The sequence below is a fragment of the Falco peregrinus genome, chromosome 10, assembly GCF_023634155.1.
Source record: "Falco peregrinus isolate bFalPer1 chromosome 10, bFalPer1.pri, whole genome shotgun sequence".
Classification (NCBI taxonomy): Eukaryota; Metazoa; Chordata; class Aves; order Falconiformes; family Falconidae; genus Falco; species Falco peregrinus.
In genome coordinates, this window is record NC_073730.1 from 29,525,836 (window position 1) to 29,535,566 (window position 9,731).

At 60.3% G+C, this 9,731-nt stretch overlaps 1 long non-coding RNA gene across 1 annotated transcript; it reads right to left on the reverse strand.

Annotated features, from left to right (window-relative positions):
- Nucleotides 1-2,863: 2,863 nt before the first annotated feature.
- Nucleotides 2,864-3,956, reverse strand: LOC129785270 (uncharacterized). The gene is made up of 2 exons (XR_008749056.1): nt 3,811-3,956; nt 2,864-3,183 (listed from the first exon to the last, which is right to left on the reverse strand). It is a non-coding gene; the product is annotated as an uncharacterized LOC129785270 (long non-coding RNA).
- Between the last annotated feature and the right edge of the window lie 5,775 nt (nt 3,957-9,731).

Genomic DNA, 9,731 nt, shown 5'->3' on the forward strand with positions numbered 1-9,731 from the left:
TTTCCCATAGGCAGCAAGGGGACCTGGCCATCACTCACCCATCCCCTTGGCTGCAGGATGCTGCATGCATCAGGCTCACCCCCGGGGCCATGGACCATGCACCCTTCCCTGCTCCCACACTGCATGGAACACCCCTTTTCCTAACTCAAAAGAAAGGAAAAAAAAAAAAAAAGAAAAAGCAGCAAGCCTTTTCATTGAGCCCATACTTTCCTGGCTTGCACCTTTGCTTTGTCATATGGAAATGCTGTAACCAGCTCTCCCCCTCTGACCTTCAGGCAGGGAGACACTTCCCCCGCCTGCTTTCACCTTACTGTTTTAAGTGCGGTCTCTTCCTTCTCTGAGCGCTCATCCTTCGCATCTAGCCTGTGCAACTTGCTGACCCAGCACTTCTGCCCGCTCCTCCATCCGTTTTGCCTCCACGCGTAATGTGCCTCCATAATCATCCCTAGGAAGGATGTGCAGAGCAGGGTCACGGTGCCGTGACCGCGCAGGGGTCCCCATGCATCAGCCTGTACACTGCCAGGGGTCCCGCAACTGCATTTTCCTCGCTGTCCACCCTGGTACTTGGCCCAGATACCTCCAGGGATGTGAAAAACTCCAAAATATCTAATTGGGGGGCTGCCCGCAGGACAGCAATGCTAGCCTGTGATGCCCCTGGCTGTGCTGGCTGGCTCGCTGGCCCTGAGCCCCTTTGTGCTGAGCCAGGCTCAGCGCTCCGGCTGCCGGCAGCTGCCTCCTCGCCTCCTTGCCCTGGCTGCTGCCAGATGGGTGAGGAGGAGGCAGGGGCTTGCGCCTGCCTGCAACAACAGCCCGGGGGGAACAACAGCCCAGATGTGAACAACAGCCCAGATGTGAACAGCTGCCCAGATGTGTACAACAGCCCAGATGGGAGCCATAGCCCAGCTCTGCCCATGTCACAAGCCGAGGGATGCTTCATGCCAGGGCCGCTGCCCCAACAGCCCCCTCTGCCCCCAGATCCCATCCTGCTGCTAGCAGAGCCTCTGGGGCTCTGCGGTACCCTTTGTGTGCCCCCGGCCACCGCCACCATCCCATCCCACCCGGTGACAGACACCAGAGCCATCGCACGAGACCCAGCCAAAGCCTCTCCTGTTTTGATCGGCGGAGGCGTGGGCTGCTAACTGCAGGGCCTCGTTAGCTTAATGAATGAATTGCCAGGCTGGGCTTTCGGATGAGTTTTGGGCATACAGCAAACTCTTTGGGAATGCCAGGCTAGGACACGGTCTCGGCGTCTCTTGAAAAACCTCACCTTCTGGTTTCTGAGTGAAATAATAACCAAACCGGGAGATTCTCATAAAGGAAATCAGCAAAGACAACTACTTTTATATATGCACTTAAGTATTTAGGTCAGTATTTTTAGAATAAATAGCTGTGGGTTGGTTCCTATCTTTTCACTTTCATTTTTCACACTTCAGCTTCATTTTCCTGAATCTGGTTATACTGAAGCAGCAATTGGGTTTTTCAAAGCGCTCACACCTACCAGCGCGCTGACCTCGCCGGCTCCCATTTCCCCACCAGCTCCTCTGGCTTTTTCTTCTCCCCTGAGCTATTAGCACAATTAGGGGCTGATCCTGGCCCCCTCTGCCTTAAAGATTTCCTCGAGAGCGGGCAAGGGAAGGGAGGTACAGGCTGCAGGGGGGGTCGGCTCTGCAATGGGGTGAGGAGCTCTGTTGGTCTGAACTGGGATGGGGGCGCAGGCGGTGCGTGGCCATGCCCCACGTGGCTCCGCGCACGGCTCCGATCCCGCACCCAATGCCACCCGGTCCCTTCCCGCACCAGGGAGAGCCCCGGCCGCGAGCTGGGCGTTGCACCCTGCAGCCTGCTATTAAAAGCAAACCATCTAGAAGAGTCCTTCGGAGTGAAAGCAGCTTTTAAAGGAAACATTGGCAGTCTCGTTTGGCTGCAACAGCGCCTGCTTTGCTAACAGCCTCCAAAATTAGAAGAGGCTCAGAAACTTAGGATGGATGTTACTGCAGCAGAGCAGGGAGGGGGGACGAGGGGGAGGCTCAAGCCTGCTCAGCCTCAGCTGTGCTTCCCCAGAAATTGGGATGCTGCTCCGTAGCCCATTGATCCAACCTTTTTTTTTTTTTTTTTTTTTGGTTGGGGGAAGATAAGATCGCTGTGGGAATGGAGCATGGGGAGCAATGCCCGGCCAGCATGGAAATCCCGGGCACGCACGTGCGGCTGGAAAAAGCAGCGATCTCTGCTGTGCTAAACATGCTCCACGGGAGCGACGGAGATGTGCCAAAGCCTCTTCATGACTTAGCTCCTAATAAACACACTGCGGATGGGAAATGAGCCTTCGGCTTTCCCCAGTGCGGGCGAACAGGGAGCTCACCCTGGCGATGCTCCATCCCCACGAGCTGGGGGGGCCGGAGAGCGAGGGGCATGTCCCTGCCAGTCCCTGGAACTGGGCTCCTGCCCACCTTGCATCACTCCTGGGGCAGTTTATCCCGAAATAAAGCCCTCCTCCTCCCCGGCTCAACGGCTGCTTCACCTCCAAGAGTTATTCACAGATAAACTCCATAAATTTGGGGGACAGCCATTTTATCATTCCTGGCAGCTCTGTGCATTGCCTGCCACAAGGTGAAGCCAAGGCAGCTGGGAAGGGATGGAAAACCAGCTCCCGGGAGAGCCAGAGCATCAGAGTGCCCGGCCAGGACCGGCTCGGTGCTGGGGCAGCCGGGGCAGCGGAGGGCTGTACCCCCGTACCCTGCCCCGGCTCTTGCTGCCCACCCGGGGTTTCTGAGGCTTTGTTGGATGCAGGGAGGCGTGAGAACAGAAAACCTCCTCCTCTCTGCCTTGCCTCCATGGATGATTTATTTCAACACACGACTCCAGCCTGTTTTGCTGCATCACTCCAGGCGCTTTATTGCCTCTGGCCTGGGCTGGTGACATCCCCATGCCCCGGCCCCGCTGCCTGGGAGTGGAATCCTCAGCCCCTGCGACCGGGGCTTGTGACGGTACCAAAATGCTCCCAAACTTGGGTGGTTAGTTTGGCCTTCCCCGACCTCCTAGAGCAGCTCCCCTTCTCCCAAGCCCTTCTCCACACTGCTGGTCCATCGCTGCCCGTCAGCTCCCACCTGGGGCCGTTTAGGGTGCCCATCGCTGGGGGAAGGTGCCCGTGCTTGCCAGTGCACTGGGACCATTCTGCTGGACCGTCGCCTGTAAAAATAAACATGTTTTAAAAACCCCCACCATTCTTAATTCTGCCCTGCACTTACAAAGATACATGCTATTCATTAGCTGACCGCCCGGCACGGACCTGCGCAGGCTGCATGCCGGTGTGGCACGCTGCCATCCTGGGACCGTCCTGCCACCAGGCACTCCTGCCGCAGCTGGCGGTTTGGGTTTCCCATTTCAATTTCGACCCAACTAGAGAATTTTTTTATTTCCAGCTTGCCGCCAGCCTAGTATTCCCTTTTCCCATGGGAAAGCCAAACCCCAGGCCAAGATGACTGCTGGTGATGGTGAAGGCAGGATGGGAGAGGGGCTCCCTGGAGCATCACACACCCCCTGTATCCCCCTGAAAATAACTCTGCCATTTCACAGCTTTCCTGGTGCTCAGAGCAGCCGTCCAGAGGGGATGGATTTGGTGTCTTAAAAATGTCCAGTTGTCTAATAAGGCTTTTTTTTTTCTTCCCCCCCCAGCCCAGCTAGCAGGAAGAAGCTTCTCCTCGGCTGGGCGAGCTCTCCACACCTCGGTGGCGGTGGCGAGCGCCCTGCATGGCTCGCATTCAAATGAACTTGGCACGGGCAAGCAAGGCGACGGCAGTGGGTGCTGCCACCCACCTCCTCTCCCACCCCGGCCCCTCGCCGGGGGCCGGGGGTGTTTGCTGGCAGGAGCCGCCGTGCTGCTGCGGGGTTGGGGTTGTGAGTCCCGCCGGAGCCCTGGCCTTGGGGTTTCCTGTTTACCGGCGCAGCTGTGCTGGCGGTTGGGTGCCGGCGGTTGGGTGCTGGCAGTTGGGTGCCGGTGGGCGCACGTTACCCGCCAGGCCGAAACATCGCTGCTGCCACCGCCGACTCCTCGGCCAGAGCTCAAGGCCTTCTCTGACGCTGGCGCCAGGCTTGTAACGAGGGAAAGTGGTAGCAGCGAGCTGCTGGTAGATGCTGGATGCGCATAATTAATTAAATTGCATAATTAATAACAGTGCATTATTTATAAAGGGCTGGGGGGGGATGTCCTCGCCATAAGCGCGGGGTGAGTGCCACGCCGGCCCGGCAGCTCAGCGCGGAGACGCGGGCAGGGGGAGGCTGGAGCGCAGCCCCCGCACCCCCCGGGCACGGTCACGCGTGGAAGCGCACGCCCTCGGGGCACACTGCATCCCCCTGCTCCCCCCCCCCCCCGCTGGGCTGGCGCCGGGGCCCGCTGGCGTGGGCAGGACGCGGGCAGGGTGCGGGCAGGACGCGGGCAGGGTGCGGGCAGGGTGCGGGCAGGGCGCACAGCAGGGCTGCCCCCCCCCCCCCGGCCGCCTCCCCCTCCCGGGGCCGCCCCCCCCGCCGAGCAGCGCGGCGCCGCGCGGGGCGGGGCGGGGCGCGGAAGGGGCCTCTTGAAACCGCCGCGCGCTGATTGGGCGAGCGCTCGCTCCGCCCCGCCCCCTCCTCCTCTCCCCCCTTCTCCCTCGCCCCTCCCGTCGGGGTCCGGGGGAGCCAGGGGTGCCGGAGGGCTCCGGCCCCCCGCCCTGCCCGCCCCCGCCCCCGGCCCCGTCGCGGGCAGGCCGCAGCCGCCGGAAGGCCGCGCCTGTGCGCCCGGGCGGGCGGGGCGGGGCGGGGCGCGGGGCCGGGGCGGCCGCGGGGCCCGGCGGGGGGGCGGTGGGGGGGGGGGGGGCGGCGGCGCGGAGGGGGCAGGGGGCGCAGCGCGGGCTGCGCAGCAACGGCGCCCCCTGGCGGCTCGCGGCGGCGCGGCCGGCGCCGGTACCGCACGGCCCCCCCGGGTCCTGTGCCCCTGTGCTCACGGGGGTCCTGTGCCCCCCCCGGGTCCTGTGCCCCTGTGCCTACGGGGGTCCTGTGCCCCCAGGGTCTTGTGCCCCTGTGCCCACGGATGTCCTGTGCCCCCCCCGCCGGATCCCGTGCCCCCGTGCCCACGGGGGTCCTGTGCCCCTCCGGGGTCCTGTGCCCACGGGTGTCCTGTGTCCTTCCGGGGTCTTGTGCCCCTGTGCTCATGGGTGTCCTGTGCCACCTCTGTGCTCCTGTGCCCATGGGTGTCCTGTGGCCCCCCCCGGGTCCTGTGCCTACGGGTGTCCTGTGCTCCCACGGGATTCTGTGCCCCTGTGCCCCCCCCAGGGTTCTGTGCCTCTGCGCCCACAGATCTCCTGTGCCCCCGCACCCACAGGTGACCCCTGTGCCACTGCCATGCCCCTGTGCCCACAGGTGTCCTGTGCTCCCATGGGGTTCTGTGCCCTTGCGTCCCCCCGGGGTCCTGTGCCCCTGTGCCCATGGGTGTCCGGTGCCCCCCGGGGTCCTGTGGCCCCACGGGTCCTGTGCCTGTGCACCCCCCAGGATGTCCCAGCACTCACAGACCCCTGGAGTGTCCCTGTCCCCACGGCCCCCAGGACTCTCCCTGCCCTTGTGGACCCCCACAGCTGTCCCTGTCCCCACGGACCCCCCTGGGCAGCCTGTGCCCACCCAGGCCACCGGCAGCACAGGCCTGTTCCTTGGTGGCTCCCAAACCTTCTCCAGAAGGTCCTGCTCCCACTGCCCTTTCCTCACTTGCCGGAGAGCCCCCAGTGCCCCTGTGCCCCACGTCACACGCCGCCCCGCTTGCCCACCAGCCTGCAAGCCAGCCGCTGTGGCTCTGGGCTTTCGTGGTTTGAATTAAAACCAAAATAAACCCCGCAGCGACACAGAGCCCGGCTTAGCCCAACAGCACGCAGCCGCCCGCCTCCCCTCCGTCGCGGGGCGGGTGAGCCGGCCTTAGGAAATTAAGTAAATACCAATGGAGGAGTTGAAAAATAGGTTACCTTGTAATTGAATTTTTTTTTGCCGGCAGCTAAAGAAAAATTAGCCTTCCTGCTATCTTGTGCAGCCTGTGTGTTTGAGAACTTACCGGGGTGTGTAATAGCTGAAGGGGTGGCGTGACGGCTCCTTGGCCCAGCCTTGCCAGCCGCCTTACTCTGGAGCTCTGCTGGGGTTTTTTCCTCCCTCTCCCCTGCCTTTAAACTCCAAGAGCTGCCAGGGAAATCTAGAGCTCTGACGGCTCGGAGCAGCCAAGATCAGGGCTCCTGGCAGAGCCATGTGGCCCCGATCCCGTGCCAGGAGCCGGGGGGAGCCCCTCTCTGTGGGAGACCCCAGCTCACAGGTGCCGTCACCCCATCCCATCACGCATCCCACAAGCGGGTGCTGCTGCCGTGGGGTAGCACAGGCTGCCGGGGGGGGGGGGGGGGGGGAGGGTGGTTCAAGGCAGAGCACCCCAAGTGCTGGTCCCCGAGCGGCTGGGGGGGGCGTTGCCCCCTGCTCAGGGGGATGCTGGACCCCCAGCACAGATGGGCAGTGCAGCTGTGGCGTGGCTCTCCTCCCCGGTGCCTGCCGCAGCTCCTGATGCAGCAAGACGACATGAGGGTTTGATTGATGAAGCTGGTGCGTTAGTATCATTTCCCCCCCCCCCCCCTTTTCCACAACGAGCCGTTTGCACAGTGGGTCCTGCCATGCTGCCCTCCTTTCTTCCCATTGGCACCCAGGTTTTGGGGAGCATATCCCAGGGAAAGGAGACCTGCAGCCCAACGTGGGTACCGCACCATCATCCTGCAGAGAGGGAGATGTGCTTGGTCCCCCCGGAGCCAGGGATGGCTCGAGCACTGGGCTCCCACCCCTGCTACCCGCTTAGGGTGCAGGATCACCTGCGCAAACCTTGCCAGGGGCTGTGCCTCTAGATGCTGTGGGTTCTGAGTGTGGGTGGCCGGGGGCTCGTGGGTGATGGGTGCACCCCGTGCTGGGGAGCGGGGTCCCAGCTAGAGGCACACGGAGCAGTCTGGGGCACCCCGAAAGCATCTCCAAGTGCCCAGCATCGTGATTTCCATCCCCAGCAGCAAGTCGAGGGCTGGGGGTGTTGCTCCTGGGTGCTTGGCTTAGCCCCAGCCCTGGTGTGGGGTCTCACTTCTGGCCTCATGGGGCTGGGGGGTCAGCAGGGGCTGCACAGGTACCACGGTGGTGCTGGCCAGCACCCCCGAAATAGCTGAGAAAAATCTATATTTCACCAGGGATTGGACTTACACTGCAGCCCCTTTCTCCCGCTGCCAAGCCCCTGAGCAATTTATCCTTCCAGCTACTCCAAGAAGCGATAAAACCCATAGGTCACTTTTTTTTTTTTTTTTTTTTCTCAGCAGTAATTAATGGTTTAATTAACACTCGCGACATCCAATTCCCATTGCTTTGCACGAGCAGCCTCCGCTGCCGGGGCCTCAATGCAAACTCTCCGGTAACGGGGAAGGCGGGGAAAGGGTTAGCTGGGGAGCCGGTGGGAGCTGCCGGCTGGAGGCCACCCATCTGGCCGAGATTTCTCCTGAAGCTGGAAACTTCTCCTCCTCCTGAGCAGCAGCGTCCTTTCCAACACGTTTCACAGCCTGCTTTGCTTCTGCACGGGCTTGTTTACGGTGCGGCGGCTTTTACGACTGAGGGAAGAAACCGGGCGCCATGAGCACGCGCTACGCACAGCCCTCGTTATTTACTTCTAACAATTTTCCAGTATTTTAACACCAGTCCCCGAGAAATTTTAGTTGTCCCAAGGAGAATAGCTACTTGTAACCGGTTGCTAATTACAAGTATGAATGTCAATTAATTCATTTAGCTAATTATCCACTCTCTGAGCATCACGCACCAAAGAACTGTAAAAGACGGGCATATGGTGAAGGATGGGAAGGAAGAGGCTGGTGCCTGCGTGCGCTGGCTGGGCGGCAGGGGCCGGGGGCGCGCTCGCCGGGTGTGCCGGCGCGCCGGGGTGGAGGGATGCCGGCAGCGCGAGAGCTGGGGGAATACAGCCGCGCAAGCCATAATTACAGCATTATGCTAATTGGGCCTGGAAAACATCAACCCTCTCCTTCCAACTTCTGTTTGGAGGCTTGAGCGCGGGTCAAGCATCTAAAGTGTTTCTAATTGTGCTGTTCCCTCTGACTCGGAGGAGGGGAAGGAATAATTTTCCCCGTGTGGAGCAAACCTCTTGATCTTAGTCGCTGGCTGCAGAAAAAAACAGTCCTAAGGAGGGAGGGAGAGATCCCTGAAGAGCTTCCTGGCAAGGGGCCTCCGTGCTAAAGGTGGGGAGATCCGCTGGAGGGTGCTTGTTGCAATCTGGCTCTTTGGGGCACCTGGGCTGCTGCAAGCGGGTAGGAAACCATCCTGCTGAAAAATAATCTTATCTGCTCTTCCAAAAAAGGAAAATGTCTTAAAGGAAAAGTTATTTTCCGAACCGGTCGGAGTTAATCGCATCTGGGTGTGCAGCGTTACCTGTGGGACACAGAACAGGTTGTGCGGGGCAGAGCGGATGCCCCCTCCCTGCTCTCAGGAAGCCGATGAAGAATTGCAGGTTTTATGCCAGGAGCTGAGCAGCAAATGCTCCGTGGGGTTCAAGTCCTTGGGCAAAGTGGGGCAACAATCTTCAGGGGGGAATCTCCATCGCCATGCTGGGATCAATCACTCGGTGCAGTGCTGCCTCCTCCACCCCCCAAAGGCTCCCAACCCTTGGTGGGCAAGCACCGTTCTGGGCTGGGCCACCAGCTCCATCCCCGTACAGGGGTACCGAGGTGTCCCGCCTCACTGCACTCTGTGAGTGATCTCACACTGATCAGCTCTGATCAGCATTTCCCACGTCCAGCCTAAAATTGGGGTCACTGAAGCCCCAGTGCTGCAGGGGCAGCACCCGCCACATCAGGTAGTGATGCTCAGTGCCCGCTGCCAGTGCTTCTGTTCCAGTGCTTAATTTACCAAAAGAAAAAGGCCTTATGACCTGTTGAATTTGTTTAAGTATTTCACTGCTGGCTTTCCAACGGCAGTGTTTGTGCTGCCTGTGCCTGCAAGGAGCTTTGATCAAACTCTTGTACGTCGATTACCAAGATTCACTTATAAAAGCACGTAAATCTAATACAAATGGAACAACATCTTCGTCAAACCCAAGAGGCTGTATCATTAATGCAGTGACACGGCAATTTGCATTTTGTTTCTTTGTTATTAAAAAAAAATATTTTTATAAGCTCTGTTAGAAGGCAGCAGGTCAGGGAGCAGCTGCATGGATTGGAGTGGCTCCGGAGAAGTTTGTGGAAGCTTTCCCAGCCAGTGAGCCCAGTGTCAGCACCATGGCTCTGCGGAAAAAAACAAATATTTTCAGGCAGGTTTAACTGGGGAGGGGAAGAGCCCAGTGCTGATGCGGTGCTGTCAGTGCTGAGTGGGCTGGGGGAGCAGCCGGGCACCCCCGTGCCCATGGCTGGGCTGATGGGAGGAGAAGAGGGGGTGATGTGTGGGGCTGTGGAGGGGACCCAGGACACCATCTCAGGGGCTGCTCGCTGGGCAGAGATGGGAGGGAAGCGGCAGCACCCTGCTCCGCAGAGCGGTTGGCAACGTGCCGGTGCCTCCCACCGTGCTCCCCGGCTTTGCCGCCGGCCCGGTATGTTCGCTCCTGTCGGAGCATCCAGAGCAAACCTCCGGAGTGCCGGCTATTTTCCAGGCAAAAAGCACATTTGCTCAAGCGCTACCTTAAGAAAAGTTATGCATGACTATATTTCAGGAAG